This window comes from Chlorocebus sabaeus, chromosome X (assembly GCF_047675955.1).
Source record: "Chlorocebus sabaeus isolate Y175 chromosome X, mChlSab1.0.hap1, whole genome shotgun sequence".
NCBI classification, from domain to species: domain Eukaryota; kingdom Metazoa; phylum Chordata; class Mammalia; order Primates; family Cercopithecidae; genus Chlorocebus; species Chlorocebus sabaeus.
This window is the reverse complement of record NC_132933.1, coordinates 38,988,500-39,010,572: the sequence shown is the minus strand read 5'-3', so window position 1 is coordinate 39,010,572 and position 22,073 is coordinate 38,988,500.

Sequence of the window (22,073 nt, the reverse complement as noted above, 5' to 3'; positions counted from 1 at the left end):
TTTAACGAATGGGAAAACATATACCAGATAAATACTTCTGAAGGAAACTCAGTGTAGTTAGGTTAAGCTCTCTGTGCCTAGATATTCTCATATTGGAAGCACAAATATTAATAAAAAGTATCTTACAAGGTTCTATTGAAAGGTTGCATTGAATTAGTATATAAGCACTTACAGTATAGCCTGTTATGTAGTGACTGCTTGATCAAATTTAGCTATCATTATTATTCTGTCATGCACACTGAACACATTCAAAAATTAGTCATGTACTTAACCTATATCAAGTAAACCATATCATAAATCATCTCATTTACTACAATGCAATATAAATACCACTGCTAAAAAGTCCCATATTCTGCGGATATTTAATGACAGCAACAATAGCATATTTCCAACTAATCCATGAATAAGAGAAGAAATTATCATAAGAACTTTTAAAACACGCAAAACTCAAACATGAAAAATAATGAAAGATAAAACACACTGGATGCAACAAAGATTGTATATACAGAAATGCGCAACTTCAAATACTTTTATGAGGAAAAGAGAAAGGCTAAAACTAAGGAACTAAACAGTTAGAAGTTGTGACAAGAAAATTGAATAAACACAAAAGTACTAGTAGAATATAATGAAGATAAGAGCAGACATTAGAGAAATAGAAAACAAAAAGGACACAATCAAAAGAATTAACACAACCAAAAAATTGTTCATGAAAAAGCATAACGAAGTAGCTGAACTTCCAACAAGATCAGTCTAGTGAAATAAAAGGGATCTATCTAATGTAAGGTAGGGATTTAAAATATGAATATAATGCTATAGAAAATATGTCAATGAATTTGAAAATTTAGATAAAATGGGCAAGTTTCTAAATAAATACATTTAAAAATATTAACATTTTAGTTAAATGACATACAATGTAAAATAAAAAACTAATGTTTATTTAAATATAAGTTTTTTTCTTTTACAAGAAGTGCAGAAATAATCATGTCAGAACTAGAGAGGCAGCTCTGAGGCATTATCAGAGATGTAGGGCTGTAACCTTCATTCTAACATGCTAGTATATGGCTGCCGTCTTCAGGGTCAGCTCATCGTTGAAAATGGAGTTCCAGTCATCTGGTCTGAGTTTCAGGCCAGCAGATGGAGAGAAAGCAGAAGAGGCCAAAGAAAGGTCTTCTCTCTCCTAAACCAACTTTCTTAAAGGAGTCATCCTGAAAGTCCCATACTGAACTCTGATTTGCAATTAATTGGCCAAAATGTAGTCACTTGGCTACAAGGAAGAATGCGAAAATGTCCTTTGTTCAAAGTGGCATTGTGTGCATTTGTATATTGGAGTTCTGTTACTTAACTGGAAGGAAAGTATGAATGATTATTAGAAACTACAACACTTAAAAATAGACTTAAAATAAAATAGGAAGTTGAACAGATCTGGTCAGATGTGTTGGCTCATGCCTGTAATCCCAGCACTTTGGGAGGCCGATGCAGGCTGATGATTTAAGGTCAGAAGTTCCAGACCAACTTGGCCAACATAGTGAAACCACATCTCTCCTAAAAATACAAAAATTAGCTGGGCATGGTGGTGCATTCCTGTAGTCCCAACTACTCGGGAGGCTGAGGCAGGAGAATTGCTTGAACCCAAGAGACAGAGGTTGTAGTGAGCTGAGATCGTACCACTGCATTCCAGCCTGGGTGGCAGAGCAAAGACTCCGTCTCCAAAAAAAAAAAAAAGAAAGTTTAATATCTATACCCATTAAATAAACTAAATCAGTAGTTTAAAATCATTTTCCCTATAAATACACACATGAAATACATACACTAGATCTAGATAGCTTTACACAGAGTTCCACCTTTAACACCCAAGACAGAAAATTAAAATTTAAACACATTATTACAGATGAGAAAAAAAAAAACCTTCTTCTCAACTCATTTTACAAAGTTAATATAACTTCATACTGAAACCAAACTACAGTGACTGCATAGAAAAGGGAAATTACAGATTAATCACACCAAATAAAGATAAAACTATTCTAAATAAAATATTAATAAGCTGAATACAGCTTTATTTTTATATGTATATGTGTGTCTACATATTACATGTCAATTTAATTCTAGAAATAATAATAAATGACGTTAGACACCCACCACATGACCACATGAAAGAAAAATATCTTTATGATTAGTAGAAAACTCATTTGATATAATTCATTTAACAGGAATATGATAGATCTTGGCAAAGCAGAAATCAAAGGAAATGTGAAAGGTAGACTGCAAACAAACAGATTTTAAGGGGTGGGAAAAATGGGGAGATGTTAGTCAAATAAAGCAAGCTCTCAGTTATAAAATGAGTAAGCTCTAAAAAGCAAATATACAGCATGGTGACTATAGTTAATAATACTGTATTGTTTACTTGAAATTTACTATTAAGGCAGTTTTAGTGGCCATGCACACAGCACACACACACACACACACACACACACAACTACCAACAATAACGGATGTGCTAATTAATTTGACTATGATAATCAGTACACAATGTATACACATAAATCATCACATTGTATACCTTGGATATATACATTTTTATTTGTTAGTTAAATATTTATTTTTATTTTATTTCCAACTTTTGTTTTAAGTTTAGTTGTACATGTGCAGGATGTGCAGGTTTGTTACATAGGTAAATGTGTGCCATGGTGGTTTGCTGCACAGGTCATCCCATTGCCTAGGTATTAAGCCCAGCATCCATGAGCTCTGATGCTCTCCCTCCTCACCCTGCCCACCCTCCAACAGGCCCCATTGTGTGTTGTTCCCCCACCACCACCCATGTATCTATGTGTTCTCATCATTCAGCTCCCATTTATCAGTGGGAACATGTGGTATTTGGTTTTCTGTTCCTGTGTTAGTTTGCCAAGGATAATGGCTTCCAGTTCCATCCATGTCCCTGCAAAGGACATGATCTCATTCCTTTTTATGGCTGCATAATATTCCATGGTGTATATATACCACATTTTCTTTATCCAGTCTTATCATCGATGGGCATTTAAGTTGTTGATTCCATGTCTTTGCTATTGTGAATAGTGTTGAAAAAAACACATATGTGAATGTATCTTTATAATAGAATGATTTGTATATTGCTTTGTGTCTATGCCCAGTAGTGAAATTGCTGGTCAAATGGTATTTCTGCCTCTAGGCCTTTGAGGAATCGCCATATTGTCTTCCATAACGGTCAAACTAATTTACACTCCCACCAACATTGTAATAGCATTCCTTTTCCTCCACAACCTTGCCAGCATCTGTAGTTTTCTGACTTTTTAGTAATAGCCATTCTGATTAGTGTGAGATAGTATCTCATTGTGGTTTTGATTTGCATTTCTCTAATGATCATTGATGTTGAGTTTTTTTCATGTTTGTTGGCCACATATATGTTTTTTTCTGAGAAATGTCTGTTCATGTCATGTGCCCACTTTTTAATGGGTTTTTTTTTTTCTTGTAAATTTGTTTAAGTTCTTTGTAGATACTGGATATTAGACCTTTGTCAGATGCATAGATTGCAAAAATTTTCTCCCAATCTGTAGGTTGTCTGTTCACTCTGATAATAGTTTATTTTGCTGTGCAGAAGCTCTTTAGTTTTATTAGATTTATTAGTTTTATTAGATTTATTAGTTTTATTAGATTTATTAGTTTTATTAGATTTGTCTATTTTTGCTTTTGTTGCAACTGTTTTTGGTGTCTTCATTTTGAAGTCTTGCCCATACTTATGTCCTGAATGGTATTGCCTGGATTTTCTTTTAGGGTTTTTATAGTTTGGGGTTTTACATTCAAGTCTTCAATCCAACTTGAGTTGATTTTTGTATATGGTGTAAGGAAGGGGTCCAGTTTTGTTTTCTGCATATGGCCAGCCAGTTCTCCCAGGACCATTTATTAAATAGGAAATCCTTTTCCCATTGCTTCTTTTTGTCAGGTTTGTGGAAGATCAGATGGTTGTAGGTGTGCAATCTGATTTCTGGGTTGTATATTCTATTCCATTGGTCTATGTGTCTCTTCTTGTACCAGTACCATGTTGTTTTGGTTACTGTAGCCTTGTAGTATATAATAGTTTGAAGTCAGGTAGCACGATGCCTCCAGCTTTGTTCTTTTTGCTTGGAATTGTCTTGGCTATTCAGACTCTTTTCTGGTTCCATATAATTTTTTAAATAGTTTTTTCTAATTCTCTGAAGAATGTCAATGGTAGTTTAATGAGATTAGCATTGAATCTATAAATTGCTTTGGGCAGTATGGCCATTTTTACAATATTGAAATTTAAGAAAAATTAGTTTACCATAGAATTTTATGAAATAGCACAGATTTCAGAAGAACTAGCTCTCAAAAACAAACAAGTATTTTAAGAAATGCAAAATTACCACAGTTACAGTCAGGTTCTTTATGGTAGAGAGACAAGTTTTTTTACACCATTATGAATGGACTTCACAATTCAGTATTGTCAATTTTGGAATAAAGACATGTGTAAGAGTGTTCATAACAAAATTGCTTTAAATTTTAAAAACTAACAAAAAACAGTTAAATGTCCATCAGTAGGAGAAGACATAAGTTATGATTTTATTCATGCAATGGAGTACTATGCAGCAATATAAATATTACACAATTATACCCATCAATAAAAATGCCAAAAATAGAAAAAAGCAAATTGCATAAAAGTCCATATGGAATAAATCCATTTAAACTAAGTTTCAAAACATCTGGAGTAACATTATTTGGAGACACATATCTATGTAGTAAAAGTATAAAAATAAATATTAAAAATAAATACAAAATCCATGATTGTTTTCTGGAGGACAGACGGGCAATTGAGGGAGATAAAGTGGAATGTGACTAGAGAGTGGAGGGTACACAAATGATTCAACAGTATTTGTACTGTATTATATATTTTTTAATTTTTTTAATTTTTAATTTTTATGGGTTCATGTAGGTGTATATATTTATGAAGTACACGAGATGGGTTGATACAGGCATGAAATGTGTACAATGGGGTATTCATCTGCTCAAGTATTTATCCTTTGTGCTACAAGCAATCCAATTATACTCTAATTTTAGTTATTTTAAAATGTACGATTAAATTAATTATTGACTATATAATCCTGTTGTGCTATCAAATACTAAGTCTTAATCATTCTAACTATTTTTTTGTACCCATTAACCATCGCCACCTCGTCTTAACACCCCAATCACCCATCCCAGCCTCTGATAACCATCCTTCTCTCTATGTCTATGAGTTCAATTGTTTTGATTTTTAGATCCAACATATAAGTGAGAACATGGCTTATTTCACTTAACGTAATGATCTCCCATTTCATCCACGCTGTTGCAAATGACTGGATTTCATTCATGTTTATGGTTCAATCATACTCCACTGTGTATATGTACCACATTTTCTTTACCCATTCATCTGTTGATGGACACTTTCAAATCTTGCCTCTTGTGACTGGAGTGGCAACAAACATGGAAGTGCACTGCATTATATTTTAACCCACTTAGTTGGAACTCAGATGCTCATTACATTATTCTTTATGCCTTTTTGTATGTACAAAGCATACATAATATATAACACATTCATATTTGTGAAATGAAGTGTAAATTGTGAGATTTTGATATAAGGGATAGGATTAAGAATAAGCTGTTGAATTTGGCCAGGTCATTGGTGATCTTCCAGAAAGTAATTTCCATAGAATGATAGAGTCAGAGGCCAGATCATAAAGGTCGAAGAAACGTTTTCAAGCAAGGAAGTAAAGGCATCTAGTACATTTTAGTATTTCTAGAAGTTTGCTCCAAAAGTATCTATACAATTAGTGGATAAGAAAGTCAAGGCATGGATTTTTAAAGCAGGAGATTGCAGATGTAAGCTGAGGAAAGCAAACAAACAAACAAAAAAATCTTTGAAAAGGTAAAAGTCCAAATCCTAAGAGTGATATTTGATGGGTCCAGATAGTGGATAGTGATATTTGGTGGGCCCAGATAGTGGATCCATTCAATACAGAGGCAGTTTCACCTTGAGAAAGAGTAGAGTTTCTACTCTGAACCTCTAATAGAGAGGAGAGAATAAAGATGCAGACCCAGATACCAATTACAGTTGTTGAGCATCATGTATTAAAAAAAACTTTTGGGGATAATGGGGCCAGTCTTCAAAGGAGTAAGTTAATAACATTTATCAAACAGTCAAAATGTGACTATTGTATACACACAAACATAAACACACAGGCTATATTGACGCGTCTACTTGTTTCTTAAAATGATAAAACTCCCCTTATAGTACAATCTATCATGAGAGTATAAATCCTTTTTCTTAATACAGGCATAAAAATTATCTTATATAACTTTATTCAGACAAAAATATATGTTAGTGTTTAAATAATGCCTTGGTGTTTGTGGTACTGTGCACACATCCTGTTAAATTTAAGGTCCCGAGAGCGCTCTGTGTTCTTTTTGAGATTTTTGCCACTAGATGGTGATGCTGAGAAATAAGGACTTCCAAAAGGTCTCTGATAACTACTTTCTATCAGGGGATTTTCATCAGATTATGAGTTGTTTATCCCTGTTACAATAAATATTGCTCTGACTTTAGTATCCAATTATTAAATAGCCAAATCTATGAAGGAAATCAGAATATGCAACCCCAAAATATGTCACTTTGACATAGGGATTATTTTGAACTGAAAGCAATTAAGAAGCAACAAACATAGAGCCCCTTGACCTCCCTCATCTGTCTAAAAGCGGAAGATAAATTTCCCTTTGGACATGTTCTTCCTTCCTTCTCCAATGCAAGTAGGGGAATGACCTTTATCATGGGAGGCAGAAATCCAGCACTGAGATGAGTCCAGATGAATAAACCTTATTAAAATAATTCTTATTTTCCATTGGTTTCCCCCATATATTTACCTTCCCACAATTTTCCACCCCGAGAAGTTCAAATCTCTTTTCCTTTATTTTGTAACTTCTCCACAATTTATCACCCCTTGTTAAAATGATATATAAGCTCCTGGGTCTAACCACTTCTTTTGGTCATCACTTCTTTTACATGAAAGCCTCCATGCATGTAAAAATTAAAATATTAACATTAAACAAAATTTGTATGCCTTTTCTTCTGTTAATCTGTCTTTTGTCAGTTTAATTTATAGGCCCTAGTAGCAGACCATATTTCCTTTCCAAATGTATACTAACAGGAGAAAACATTTGTAAAAGTTCTTTGGGTATTGTGACTCTTGTGAATTTTGTTTTGAGTACTCATTGGTTATTGACCCATTCCCTCCCAGGAGTAGCCATATTTTTCCCTTGTCTATACACTTTGTGCCATTTGTCATAAGAAGGAGAATTATATGGTGGAACATAGGCAAGGGCCCTAAAAGCCTGTTGTTCAAACTGGCCTCGTAACACTGGTGAGTTTATGATTCTTACTGGACCAGTGTCCATTTGGACACTGTGGGTCACCAATTAGTAAATAAATGAGATTCTCCTTCTGTCTGGTTTTATGTCCTTAGAGCTAGACTTAGACCCAGTAAAATCTCTCTCTCTCTCGCTCTGATTTTCTGCCTGCCGGGGATATAGGTTGTCAGGCCTGCGTGTACAGGTGCCAGTCATCAGGCTAGGGGCCCAAGACATGTGCCTACTCATTGTGCCAGCTCTCAGGGGAGTTTGTCTAAATAAAGAATATCGGTGCATAAGAGGCCCTTGTAATCTCTTTCCTCATTGTCTTATTAGTGCTGGGAAAGTTCCATTTCAGTGTTGCCTGCCCAGTATCACAGATTAGCTGGTCCATGATTAGAGGCATCTGACTTTCATGGAAGACTGGAGATACACGTTTTCACAAACACCATTCATATTACCTGTGGCAATGGGAATCTTAGCTTTCTTTTTTTTTTTTTTTTTTGGAGTGACTTTGAGTCATGGGAGTACATCTTTTACACACTCTGAGGACTTCTTTTGCACACATGGTTAAGTCATAAAAGGCTTATTGGTTTTAAGTCATAAAAAGGCTTTTTGGTTTTGGGTTTTGAGTCACATTGGAATAGGTATACCTTTAGAAAAGAAAAAAGTTGAGGAGGGGAGTGTGTGGAAGGGTCAGAAGAGCGTCGTGGTTGTCCTGAAAAACTGCCTTAATAAACTTAGGAGGCAGATATCAGACTTGGAACAAAAGTTAAGAATTATGAAAATCACTCTGGCTTACGAGACATACAAATTACTTACATAAATGCTGACAGGTAGAAAATAACTGGCCAGGCCAGGTACGGTGGCTCATGCCTGTAATCCCAGCATTTTGGGAGGCCAAGGCGGTGGATCACCTGAGGTCAAGAGTTTGAGACTAGCCTGGCCAACATGATGAAACCCCATCTTTACTAAAAATACAACAAATTAGCCAGGCATGGTGGTATGTGCCTGTAATCTCCATTACTTGCGAGGCTGAGATGAGAAAATCACTTGAACCCAGGAGGTGGAGGTTGCAGTGATCCAAGATTGCACCATTGCACTCCAGCCTGGGTGACAGAGCAAGACTCTGTCTGAAAACAAGCAAATAATAATAATAATAAATAACAACAAAAAAAGAAAATAACTTTGTCCAAGGCAAGTAAATACTAGAAAAGCTTGCTGAAAGAGGGTGAAGGAACTCTCACCATTAAAATATAGTCTCGCAGAATGATTTTTTGTATAAGGTATTAGCTATTGATGAACTATTTAGGATATTTAATATTCCAAATATTTCATACTCACATGAATATTCAATATTGATGGATGGCAAATAAAAACTAAATGACCTTTTAATTTCTTTTTCAGTACTATGATTAATGAATCTACAAAACTTTGTGCTCACAAAAACCCAGCGTAGGCAAGTAGTGCATTGAAAGTACCAGGAAAATATTTTCAAAATTTCATGACTTGCGGGGAATATATTGAGCTTTTGAATTAAATCAAACTGTGGCAGCCTATAAGACAAAGTTACTTTACTTTTGATTAATCTTGCAATTTGTTTTCATCCTCCACAACAATGTGGTCCATTAACTTCTATTTCTTAGCATAACTAGAGATGGCTTTATGTGTTACTCTGCGTTGCTGTAATGGAATACCTGAGATTGGGTAATTTATAAAGAAAAGAAGTCTATTTGGCTCACAGTTCTACAGGCTGTACATGAAGCACAGTGCTGGCATCTACTTCCAGTGAGGACCTCAGGAAGCTTACAGTCATGGTGAAACGTGAAAGAGAGCCAGTATGTCACATGGTGAGAGAGGGAGCAAGAGAGAGAAGGAGGAGGTGCTCTTTTAAACCACCAGATCCCATGTAAACTCATAGAGTGAGAACTCACTCATTATAACAAGGACAGCACCAAGTCATTCATGAAGCATCCACCCTCATGACCCAAACACCTCCCACTAGACCCACCTTCAGCACTGGAGATCACATTTCAACATGTGATTTGGAGGGGATGAAATATCCAAACCAAATTAGCATTATCTTTAAACAATTCCCATAAAAATGCAACATAGAATGTGGAGTACTTGTTAAAATAATGTTGCAAAGTTCCAGACTACTGCTCCTCCAAATCAAAAATTTGCCTGTATGATTTAAAATTTCTATCTGTGTCGTAGTAGTTCTCTTAAAGCTTTATCAAAATCTGGCTTTGAAAGAGAAAGTTCCATTGATGTTTGTTTCCATGATTATGAATCTAATTTTGATATTTTTAAAAGAAACGTAAATTTTCTTAGTCTTGAGCAAGCAGAGTGAGATTTCTCTTACTTAATTGGATTGAATTTTGAAGGTGGGCCTAATAGAAATTACTAATTTTCCAGAATCACATGATCTATAATCGTGGTAGCTAATACCAGATGACACAAGGACCAACAATACATTTCCACTCAATTGAAGATATCAGGAGTGGAGACGAAGTCTGCATGTCGATATGTTTTTCTGTTACAAACTTTGTGATGATGATGATGTTGAAGAGTATTATAATGATGATAATAAAAATAACTGCCATTCATTAAGCACAATATTCATGTATCAGGCACTGTGCAAGATGCTTTACATCTGCTTTTTCACACATGTGGGTGCTCCATCTCACATCACAACAGTACCCCGTCAGCATTTTGTCTGACTTTTAGTAGAAAGCTCATAACATATTTTTTGCCCACATTATTTACATCAGCATTATTGATATAAGGTGGGTCTATCATATTCTATGCAAAAAAGTTATAAGAAGAATTACCTTCAAATTAGCTTTTTAGCATCGTCCAGAATTCATCTTTTAAAAAATCCAATTTTGTAACATAATTTACATAGGAAAAATTCATCCATTTAAAGTGTATAATTCACTGGTTTTTAGTGTATTTTCAGACCTGTGCCACTGTACCACAATCTAATTTGGGAATATTTTCCTCACCACAAAAAGAAACTCCATCTATACCCACTAACAATCCATCTCCATTTTCCCCAGTAATCCCCCAGGCCTAGGCAACCATTAATCCACTTTATATACAGGCCTGCCCTTTCTGGACATTTCATATAAATTCAGTCATTCAATATGGGATCTCCTGTGACTGGCTTCTTTCACTTAGCACAATATTTTCAATGTTCATGTATGCTGGAGGATGTATCAGTGCCTTATTCTTTTTATTGCTGGAAAATATTCCGTTGTATGGACATGCCATATTTTGGTTGCATTTACATTCACATACTATTTTTTCCAAATTGGTCTGTGTGTCCTTTGAACTTCAAGTGAAAGGTGGATGGTTCCAAGACAATTGAATAGAAAAATGCACATCCAACTCAGGAATGGTGATGTTAGTTAATAGTTATGGTACTTTTGAAGGTGTAACAAAGAATACAATTGGAAGATTATGTGGGACTGAAAAAATTAAAACTTTTAATTAACCTCCTTTCTAGATAGCATGGGGATTGATATTACTAAATGTATACACACACACACACACACACACACACACACACAGTATTATATTGGTATTGCCAAATATATGTATTGCATGTATATATATATTTGATATTTATATATATATATATTTGGTAATACCAATCTCATTACACACACAAACACACACACATACATATAATGATTTTAAGAGAGCACTATATAAATCACTATCTAAATATGTAAATTCATTGGAATATTTTACATGAATATGACTCTTAACTTGGTACTTAAAATTAAGTTTTGATTTTTGAACTGCTATTAAACTTGGTGTTAAAGAAAGGTTTTCCTAGGTGATAGTATCATATAAAGCATCTTATAATCTTTATTGAGTGAATAACATTTTAATTTCAAATGAAATTACATACGAATGATATAAATATATAACAGGTGTGAAGTTTGTAGCATAAATTGAAACATAAGTGGTGCTATTTTCTTCTTAGACTGTAGGGTCCTAAAAAGAGATAATGAGAAGACATAGAGGTAAGTTTAAAAAATATTTTTTAAAGTTTGTGGGTTTCTTCAAAAATTGTTGTTATAATCAACACAATGTCCTTTTTATACCAAACTTCATATTAGACTGGAAAATGATATACAGGTATAACTTGAAGATATTGCAGGTTTGGTTCCAGATGACTGCAAAAAAGTGAGTCGCACAATGCATATAAAAGTTATGTTTACATTATACTGTAGTCTATTAAGTGTGCAGTAGCATTATGCGTAAAATAGCAATGTGCATACCTTAATTTAAAAATACTTTATTGAAGACATATCAATGGCCAGTAAGCCATATGTATGTAAAAATACTCAACATCACTAATCATCAGAGAAATATTATCTCGACATATTATCTGACCAAGTTAAAATGGCTTTTATCCAAAAGACAAGCAATAATTAATGCTGGCAAGGATGTGGAGAAAGGGGGACTCTTGTACAATGCTGGTGAGAATGTAAATTAGTATAACCACTATGGAGAGCAGTTTGCAGGTTTCTCAAAAAGCTAAAAAAAATAAAGCTACTTTATCATCCAATAATCCCACTGTTGGATGTATATTCAAAAGAAAAAATCAGTATATGGAAGAGATATCTGCACTCCCATGGATTTGTTCATTTGTTTGTTCTGTTTTTGAGACAGGGTCTCACTCAGTCACCCAGGCTAGAGTGCAGTGGCACGATCACAGCTTGCTGTAGCCTCAACTTCCTGGACTCAGGTGATTCTGCTACCTCCGCCTCTCAAGTAGCTGGGACCACAGGTGTGCACCTTCACACCTGGCTAATTTTTGTGCTTTGAGTAGAGATGGGGTTTCGCCATGTTGCTCAGGCTGGTCTCAAACTCCTGGGCTGAAGCAATCCACCTCCCTCAGCCTCCCAACGTGCTGGAATTACAGGTGTGAGCCACAGCACCTGGTCCTGCACTCCTATGTTTACTGCAGCATTATTCACATTAGACAAGATACAGAATCAATCCAAGTTTCCATCAATGAATGAACGGCTAAAAAAATGTGGTACATATACATATGGAATATTATTCAGCCATAAAACAGAATGAAATCCTGTCATCCCGTTCTTAATGACATCTAGAATAGTGATTCCTTTCCAGAAGATTTTCAATTTACTTTGTCCAAGTGTATCAGAGAAATCACTATCTATGGCAGCAATAGCCTTACAAAATGTATTTCTTAAATAATAAGACTTAAAATTCAAAATGACTCTTTGATTTATGGGCTTCAGAATGGATGCTGCGTTCGCAGGCATGAAAATAATATTAAAAAACGCATCTCCATCATAGCTCTTAGGTGACCAGGTGCATTGTGAATGAGCAGTAATATTTTGAAAGGAATCATTTTCTGAGCAGAAGGTCTCAACAGTGAGCTTAAATTATTCAGTAAACAATGTTGTGAAAAGATAAGCTGTCATCCAGGCTTTCTTGTTCCGTTTATAGACCACAAGCAGAGTAGATTTTGCATCCTTTGTAAGTACCCTAAGATTTTCAGAATGATAAATGAGCATTGGCTTTGACTTAGAGTCACTGGCTACATTAATATCTAATGAGAGTCAGCCTGTCCTTTGAATTTTTGATGCTGAGCGTTGACTTCTCCTCTATAGCTGTGGAAGTCCTAGATGCCATCTTCTTCCAATAGAAGGTTGTTTTGTCTACACTGAAAATAGGTTGTTTAGTGTAGTCATTTTCATCAAGTATCATAGTTAAATCTTCTGGATAACTTGCTACAGCTTCTACATCAGCACTTGCTACTTCACCTTGGATTTTTCATTTTTTTAAATTATTATGTTCTAGGGTACATGTGCACAATGTGCAGGTTTGTTATATATGTATACATGTGCCATGTTGGTGTGCTGCACCCATTAACTCGTCATTTACATTAGGTATATCTCCTAATGCTATCCATCCCCCCTCCCCCGACCCCACAATAGGACCCGATGTGTGATGTGCCCCTTCCTGTGCCCAAGCGATCTCATTGTTCAATTCACCTATGAGTGAGAACATGCAGTGTTTGGATTTCTGTTCTTGTGATAGTTTCCTGAGAATGATGGCTTCCAGCTGCATCCATGTCCCTACAAAGGACACCAACTCATCCTTTTTTATGGCTGCATAGTATTCCATGGTGTATATGTGCCACATTTTCTTAATCCAGTCTGTCAGTGATGGACATTTCGGTTGATTCCAAGTCTTTGCTGTTGTGAATAGAACAAAGCTGGAGGCATTACACTACCTGATTTCAAACTATACTACAAGGCTACAGTAACCAAAACAGCATGGTACTGGTACCAAAACAGAGACATAGACCAATGGAACAGAACAGAGCCCTCAGAAATAATACCACACATCTACAACCATCTGATCTTTGACAAACCTGACATAAACAAGAAATGGGGAAAGGATTCCCTACTTAATAAATGCTGCTGGGAAAACTGGCTAGTCATAAGTAGAAAGCTGAAAGTGGATCCCTTCCTTATTCCTTATACAAAAATTAATTTGAGATGAGTTAGAGACTTAAATGTTAGACCTAAAACTATAAAAACCCTAGAAGAAAACCTAGGCAATACCATTCAGGACATAGGCATGGACAAGGACTTTATGTCTAAAATACCTTGGAGTTTTATGTTATGGAGATGGCTTCTTTTCTAAACCACACGGACCAAACTCTGCAAGCTTCAAATTTTTCTTCTGCAGCTTCCTCACATCTCTCAGCTTTCATAGAATTGAAGGGAGTTTGGGTCTTGCTCTGAATTAGGCTTTGGCTTAATGGAAGGTTGTGGCCGATTTGATCTGCTATCCAAACCACTCACACTTTCTCCAGATCAGCAACAAAGCAGTTTCACTTTCTCATCATTCATGTGGTCACTGGAATGGCACTTTTAATTTCCTTCAGGAAGTTTTTGTTTGCATTTACAACTTGAGTGACTGGTGTAAGGGGCCTAGCTTTGGGCCTATCTCAGCTTTCAACATGCCTCCCTCACTAAGCTTAGTAGTTTCTACTTCTGATTTAAAGTGAGAGATATGTACTTGAAAACTTAGAGTCTATTGTGGGGTTATTCACTGGCCTAATTTCAATATTGTTGTGTCTCAGGAAATAGGGAGGCCTGAGGACAGGGAGAGAAAGGGGATAGCCAGTCAGTAGGCTGGTCAGAATACACACAACATTTATTGATTAAGTCTGTTGTCTTATTTAGGCATGGTTTGTAGCACCCCAAAATAATTAGAATAGTAACATCAAAGATCAATGATCACGGATCACCAAAACAGGTATAGTCATCATGAAAAAGTTTGAAATATTGTTGGAATTACCAAAATGTGACACAGACATGAAGAGAGCACACGGTGCTGGAAAAATAGCACAAATAGACTTGTTTGACACAGAGTTGGCACAAACCTTCAATTTGTAAAAACTCAGGATCTGCAAAGCACAATAAAGTGAAGTGCAATAAACTGAGGTGTGCCTGTATTACAAAAATACATATAAATATAAAATAACAAAACAACGTTAAGTAAAATTATCTGAAATTATGCAAATTTAAACAGAAACTTACACACAAAGAGATATATGGGCAAAACATTGTGAAAAAATAACTGGATAGATTAGCACTATAGTAGATGCTTGGAGAAAACACAATGCATGTATAATCTGTTTTTTTCCCTACGATGTTTATTTTCTTATGTGTTAAAAAAAAAAGTCTTATTGCACTCAATTTAAGAGCTTTTTAATTTTTATTTATTTATTTATTTATTTGAGATGGAGTTTTGCTCTTATTGCCAAGGCTGGAGTGCAATGGCAAGATCTCTGCTCACTGCAACCTCTGCCTCCCTGGTTCAAGCGATTCTCCTGTCTCATCCTCCCAAGTAGCTGTGATTACAGGAGCCCACCACCACGCCTGGCTACTTTTTCTATTTTTAGTAGAGACGAGGTTTCACCATGTTGGCCAGGATGGTCTCGAACCCCTGACCTCAGGTGATCCACCCACCTTGGCCTCCCAAAGTGCTGGGATTACAGGCGTGAGCCACCCTGCCTGGCCTCAATTTAAGAACTTCTATTATGTCCTTAGGAAAGTCATTCTTTCTGTAAGAGAGGTTCATTTCTCCCATTTGTATTAAATAGCTGATATCATTCATATCCTTTTGGCTATATATTGGTTTTTAGGACTGGATGGCTAATATTGTTTTAAAAATATGATTATATCTAACCCACATAAAAGGTTTGGTTTTAACCTTGCTTTATATCTCAATATACCACCAAAGTATATAAGTCTTATCATCTTTCTTTGTTTCAATTCTCAAAATTACGACTTAGTTATTTCCAATATGCCTTTCATATATTTAAAATTCTTCAAAGTACTTTATCACCACAGGTATACATTTTTAGATTAAATAAACACAATCTTCTAGGACAGTGTTTTTTCAAACTTAGCTGCACATTGCCAACATCTGGAAAGCCTTAAAAATTCAGATGCCTTAGTCACACCCCTAGAGAGTTTTATATAATTCATTGAAAGTGTAGTCTGTCATCAGGATTTTTCATAGCACCTCAGGTGTTCTATTATACAACCAAAGCTCAGAACCACTGTTCTAAGAGTTCACATAAAACAGAGTCAAGTTTCTGCAGCAACTTTATGACTAACAAGATACGACATAACAACATTGTCTTATGTTTCGGAAACCCACCAAAAATAGGAATTGAGGTTGACAGAGTGAATCTTGTCTGCATGTAATCTAGTCATTTTGCTATAAGACCCAAAATTTCAATCTAACCATACTAAGCAGAAGTGAAGGTTTTTGTTAATGTTTAATTAACTATAATTAAAATGTTTTTAAAAGACAGAAAATGCAGCATCGTTATTCAACAATGTGAAGCTGTTTATTAGCACATTCTTGCTTTGGATTTATAGGGCAAAATTTTAGAGGCTTATTACTTCCTCTGTGCCATCTGGATAAGTGCCACCAGATGGCATGTGGGTGGCGGTAATCATATGGCTTAAATAGAAAATTTCAAGTGGTAGGTAACAAATCAAAGAAATTATATCTTTCCAAAGTCTCATTTTTTATTGAAATAGGGCTATATTAACTGAAGCCTAATAATAAATTAAACTCTAATAATTTTATGCTAGAAAATGGTATACAGTTTTAATAATTAATTGTATTTTTATTTTAAAAATATTTTCTCAAAGTACTTAACAAATTTGCTCACAAATAAAGGGCTTATAATAAAAAGTAACAGATTCTTGCTCACCAATGATAAGCAATTTAATTGTTCTTTTGTTGGTTACTTACATGTTTCTTAATTTGTCCAATTTGATAGATAAGGATTTCGAGTATTTTAAAAGAAAAGCAAACATATATGCAGAAGTTAGTTACATTTCCAAAATATTTTAATTGCCAGCAATTACTGCTTAAATGTAACACTAGTTCTATTTCCAAACTAGCAAAGAAGACATCTTGATTTTACAGTGACTTTTCTGTGACAAAACTCTACTTCTGTATACCTTATCGCATATTTTTTAATTATTGAAAGCACATATCTCTTCTGCTCTTGACAGAAGTCTTTGTCTACCATAGGCTTTCTCTTCTGCTAACTGGTGCTTAACTCTTATCTTATAATTAAGTAACTATCCTCTAATGTACAGCATGGTGACTATAGTTAATAGCACTGTATCATTTTCTTGAAATTTAGCAAGTGGATATAATCTTAAGTGTCCTAAACACACACACACACATACACACACAGTAACTGTGTGGTGATGGATGTGTTAATTAATTCGGTGTAGTAATCATTAAATAATGCATGCACGCAACAAATCATGCTGTACACTTTGAATATATAAAACTTTTATTTGTCAATAATACTTCAATAAAGTTAGAGGGAAAAAGTAATTATCCTTTGTTTATTTACCTAATGTAGAAACTGTCTTTTGCTTTTTATAGCTTAGCAAAATCCAGTGGTGAGATAGTTGTGGTTCACTTTCCATATGATGATTATTGTTTCTTATAATAAGGGAACATTTCCCCCACTCTGGGGGTTTGGTTCTTTCTCTTCGAATAAGATATCACTACTAGGTTTTAACTGCTTAATTATCTAATCCACATAGAAAAGTCGGCTCTCCACAAGAAGTTTAGCAAGATTTACATTCTTTCCCACACTTTCCTTTAGCATACTGTCTAAAAAAATTTCCAAATTATAAATCTTGATCAATTATGTGTTTTTGGGTCATCACCAGCATAAATTTTTTGTTTCTCACACACATGCATACACATACCCCTTATATGTATATGTGATATTTAGTAAACGTCAAAACATTTTGAAACCCAATATTCTAGAATATAAACTCAAAAAAACATGTAAACAAGGAATCCATTTTTCTACTGTTATAGCAATTTCTTTGCAAGAGTCAATCAAGAAAAAAAAAAATCTGAAAGAGAAGAAAGAACAATGTAATCCAGTAGAGCTATAGCCAAGTAGAGGTAAAAGCATTAAACTTTAATCTCTGGAAATATATGAAAATAGTGTTGGTGCCAAAGCAAATAGGATGAAAAAATTTAAAACCCATGAATACTGTCCACCACAACAGTAGGTGAAAAACTTTTCAGCAAATACCTAAAAATGAGTTGTTAGAAACAGGCTACCAACAGCTGCAAGGCCCATATGGCATCACTGCAGAAAAATGTAGAGGCAAGCAAAAGAGCATATGACAGACCTGAAAGCAGAAGAACTCCCAATCACTATAGGTTCTCACTAGAAAGTATGATGGGAAAACTTGAAAACAGGCATTAAAATTGGGAGGGATTTTTGTGCACTCTTATTCACATCCTCTATAAAGGCAAAGTATCCTTCATAAGATTGGAAGGTGTTGTGACAGATTAAAATTCAAAAACTATATATATATAAAAATATATATAATATATATATTCTTTATATATTATATATAAAGAATATATTTTATATATATATATAAAAACAAAAACCAGCTGAATTTCCCCTAGAAAAAAGGGAAAATTCACAAATATATGGAAACTAAACAACACACTCTTGAGAAACCAGTGGGTTGAAGAACAAATAAAAGGGAAATCAGAAAATATCTTGAGACATACGAAAATGAAAGTACAACATATCAACAACTATCGGATGCAGCAAAAGCAGAGCTAAGAAGAAAGTTTATAGCGATTAATGCCTAAATTGAAAAGAGAATAGACCTCAAATTAACAATCTAACTTTATACCTCAAGAAACTAGAGGAAAGAAAACTAAACTTAAAATTAGCAGAATAAGATGGAAAAAAAGATTAGAGCAGAAATAAACAAAACAGAATAGAAAAGCTAGGAAAAAAATTGATTAAACTAAAAGTTGGTTTTTTGAACAGATGAAAAAATGACAAACCTTTAATAAGACTGCAAAAGTGATATAATTCAAATAAATAAAATTGAAAATAAAGGAGGTGACATTACAACTGATATCACAGAAATAAAAAGGATAATAAGAAATTACTGTGAACTATACACAAATTAGAAAACTTAGAATAAGTGAATACTTCCTAGAAACATACAACCTACCAAGATTGAATTTTAAAGAAATGAAAAATCTGAACAGACCAATAATAAGTAAAGAAACTGAATCAGTAATCCAAAACCTCTCTAAAAGAAAAGTCCTGGATCAGAGGGCCTCACTAGTGAATTCTACCAAACATTTAAAGAATTAATGTCAGTCCTTTTTGAACTTCTCCAAAAAACTGAAGAGGAGAAGACACTTTCAAACTCATTTTAAGAGGCCAACATTACCTCAGAAATAGGTATCAGAAATAGTCAAATTCATAGATGCATGAGAATCATGATGATTATGAGAGTCGGGGAGGGGAAAATGGGTAGTTGTAGTTCAAAGGGTATAAAGTTTCTATTATTCAAGATGAATGAGTTCTAGAGATCTGCTGTACAACATAGTGCCTGTATTTATTGCACACCTAAAATTTGCTAAGAGGGTAGATTTCAAGTTGTGTTCTTACTACCAAAAAGGGGGTGGGAGCAAAATAAACTTTTGTAGATGATGGATACATTTATTACTGTGATTGTGGGGATGGTTTCATGCATGTATAGATATGTTCAAATCTATCAAATTGTATGCATTAAATATGTACAACTTTGTATAACAATTCACCTCAATAAAGCTGTGAAAAAGTAGGTATCTGCTGTTCATAGATTTGTCCATAGATTGGAAATCATAATATTGTTAAGAGAGCAATACTACTCAAATTGAACTACAGATTCAAATAGTCAAAATAATCTTTTGGATTTCAGAACTTCCTACAAAGCTACAGCAATCAAGACTCTGTGGTGCTGGCATTAAAATAGGCATATATATCAATGGATTAGAGTTGAAAGTTAAGAAATAAAATCTGACATGTATGGTCAGTTGATTCTTGACAAAGATGTCAAAACTATTCAACAGGGAAAATGGTGTTTTCAACAAGTGGTGCTGGAATAACTGCATATCAACAGGCAAATAAATTAAATTGGTCCCCAACTTCACACCATATACAAAAATTATCACAAAATGTTAACAAAAACGGAAACTATAAAATCAAAGACCATAATGTAAGACTAAAAGCATCAAACTATCATTAAAAATATTGGCATAAACCTTTGTAATCTTCAATTAGGAAATGATATCTTAGAAATAACATCAAAAATATAAGCAACAAAATAAAACATACATAAGGTTTCATCAAAATTAAAAATTTCCGTGCTTCAAAGGACACGATCAATAAATGGAAAAGACAACCAACAGAATGGGAAAGAAGATTTCCAAATCATATTTATTATAAAGAATTCATATGCAGAATATACAAATAACTTATAGTCCTAAAATTAATATATAATTAATGCAACTTAAAAATGGACAAAGGATGTGAATAAACATCTCTTCAAAAAACATATACAAGTGGTTAATAAGGACTTGATTCCCTAGTGAACTACAAATCAAAACCACAATGATCAAAATCACATACCCCCAAAATAAAGAAATCAGCAAGCATTAGAGAGAATATGGAGAAAACAGACCCTTCCTGTAGTGGTAGTGGGGATGTAGAATGATGCAGATGCTTTAGAAAATAGTTTGACACTTCCTCAGTAAGTTAAACATGGAGTTCCACTCTGTTATAAACACCAAAGAATTAAAAATGTATGTCTATACAAAAACTTTTACATAAATATTCATAGCAGCATTATTCATAATAGTCAAAAAGTTAAAACAACTCAAATGTCCATCAACTGATGAAAGTATAAACATAATGTACTATAGCTACACAACTGAATATATTCCGTCATAAAAAGGAATGAAGAAGTGCTTATACTTATACAATTTGGTTAAACCTTGAAAACATTATGCTAATTGTAAGGGGTCAGACACAAAAGGTCATACCTTTTATGTATCTATTAATATGAAGTATCTAAAATAGGCAAATAAGTAGAGACTTAAAGAAAGTTAGTTATTTCCAGAGGCTGGGAGGAAGCATGAATAGAAATGACTACTAAAAGGGACAGTGTGGTTTTTTCTGGAATGATGAAAATTTTCTGGAATTAATAGTGATCATGGTAGAACATTTTTATCAGTTTACTAAAAGCTACTGCATTGTTCACTTTAAAAGGGTGAATTTTACAGTGTGTGAATTATATCTCAATAAATATACCATGAAAGAAGACACTTCAATAAAATTATTTTAGAACATTAAAGGTTCAAAAAATAAATATATCTTAGACAAAAACAATAAAGTAATAATAAACAGAACAAACAATGTTAACTTTGGCCTACCACTCACTCCTTATACAAAACTTAACAAAAAATTGATCAGAGAATAAAAGGTAAAATAGAAACTATAAAACTATATATATACACACACATATATACACATATATATATGAAAATACTGAGGACTGAGGACCATGCATAAATTTCTTAGACTTGACAACAAATGTATGATCCATCAAGGGGAAGCTTGATAAATTACATTTCATGAAGATTCAAAATGTTTGTTTTTAAAAAGATGTAAAGATGAAAAAAAAAAACTAAAAAGTTGAAAAAAAAATTGTGAATGACATAGCCAACAAAAGACTAGTATTTCAAACATATAAAATGTCTCAAAATTCAATAGTTTAAAAAATATACAATAAGGAAAAGGATAAAAGATGTACATACATTTTTCTGGAAAGTATATACAGATGGTACGTAAGCACAGGAACATCAGTATAGCCATTAGGAAAGTGCAAATTGAGACCACCATGAGATGTCACTACATGGCTATCAGAATAGCTACAATGAAAATAGTGAAAATACCAAATGCTGGTGAGGATGTGAAGAAATTGGACCCATCTGCTGGTAGGAAAGTAAGATGGTACAGCTACTCTGGAAAATAGTTTGACAGTTTCTCAAAAAACAAAACATGCAACTACTATATGACCCAGAAAATGCAATCCTGGGCATTTGTCCCAGAAAAATGAAAACTTATGATCACACAAAAATCTGTATTTATAAATATTTATAGTAGTTTTATTCACAATAGCCAAAAACTGGAAATAACTCAAATGTCCTTCAATAGGTGAATGAATAAACAAACTCTT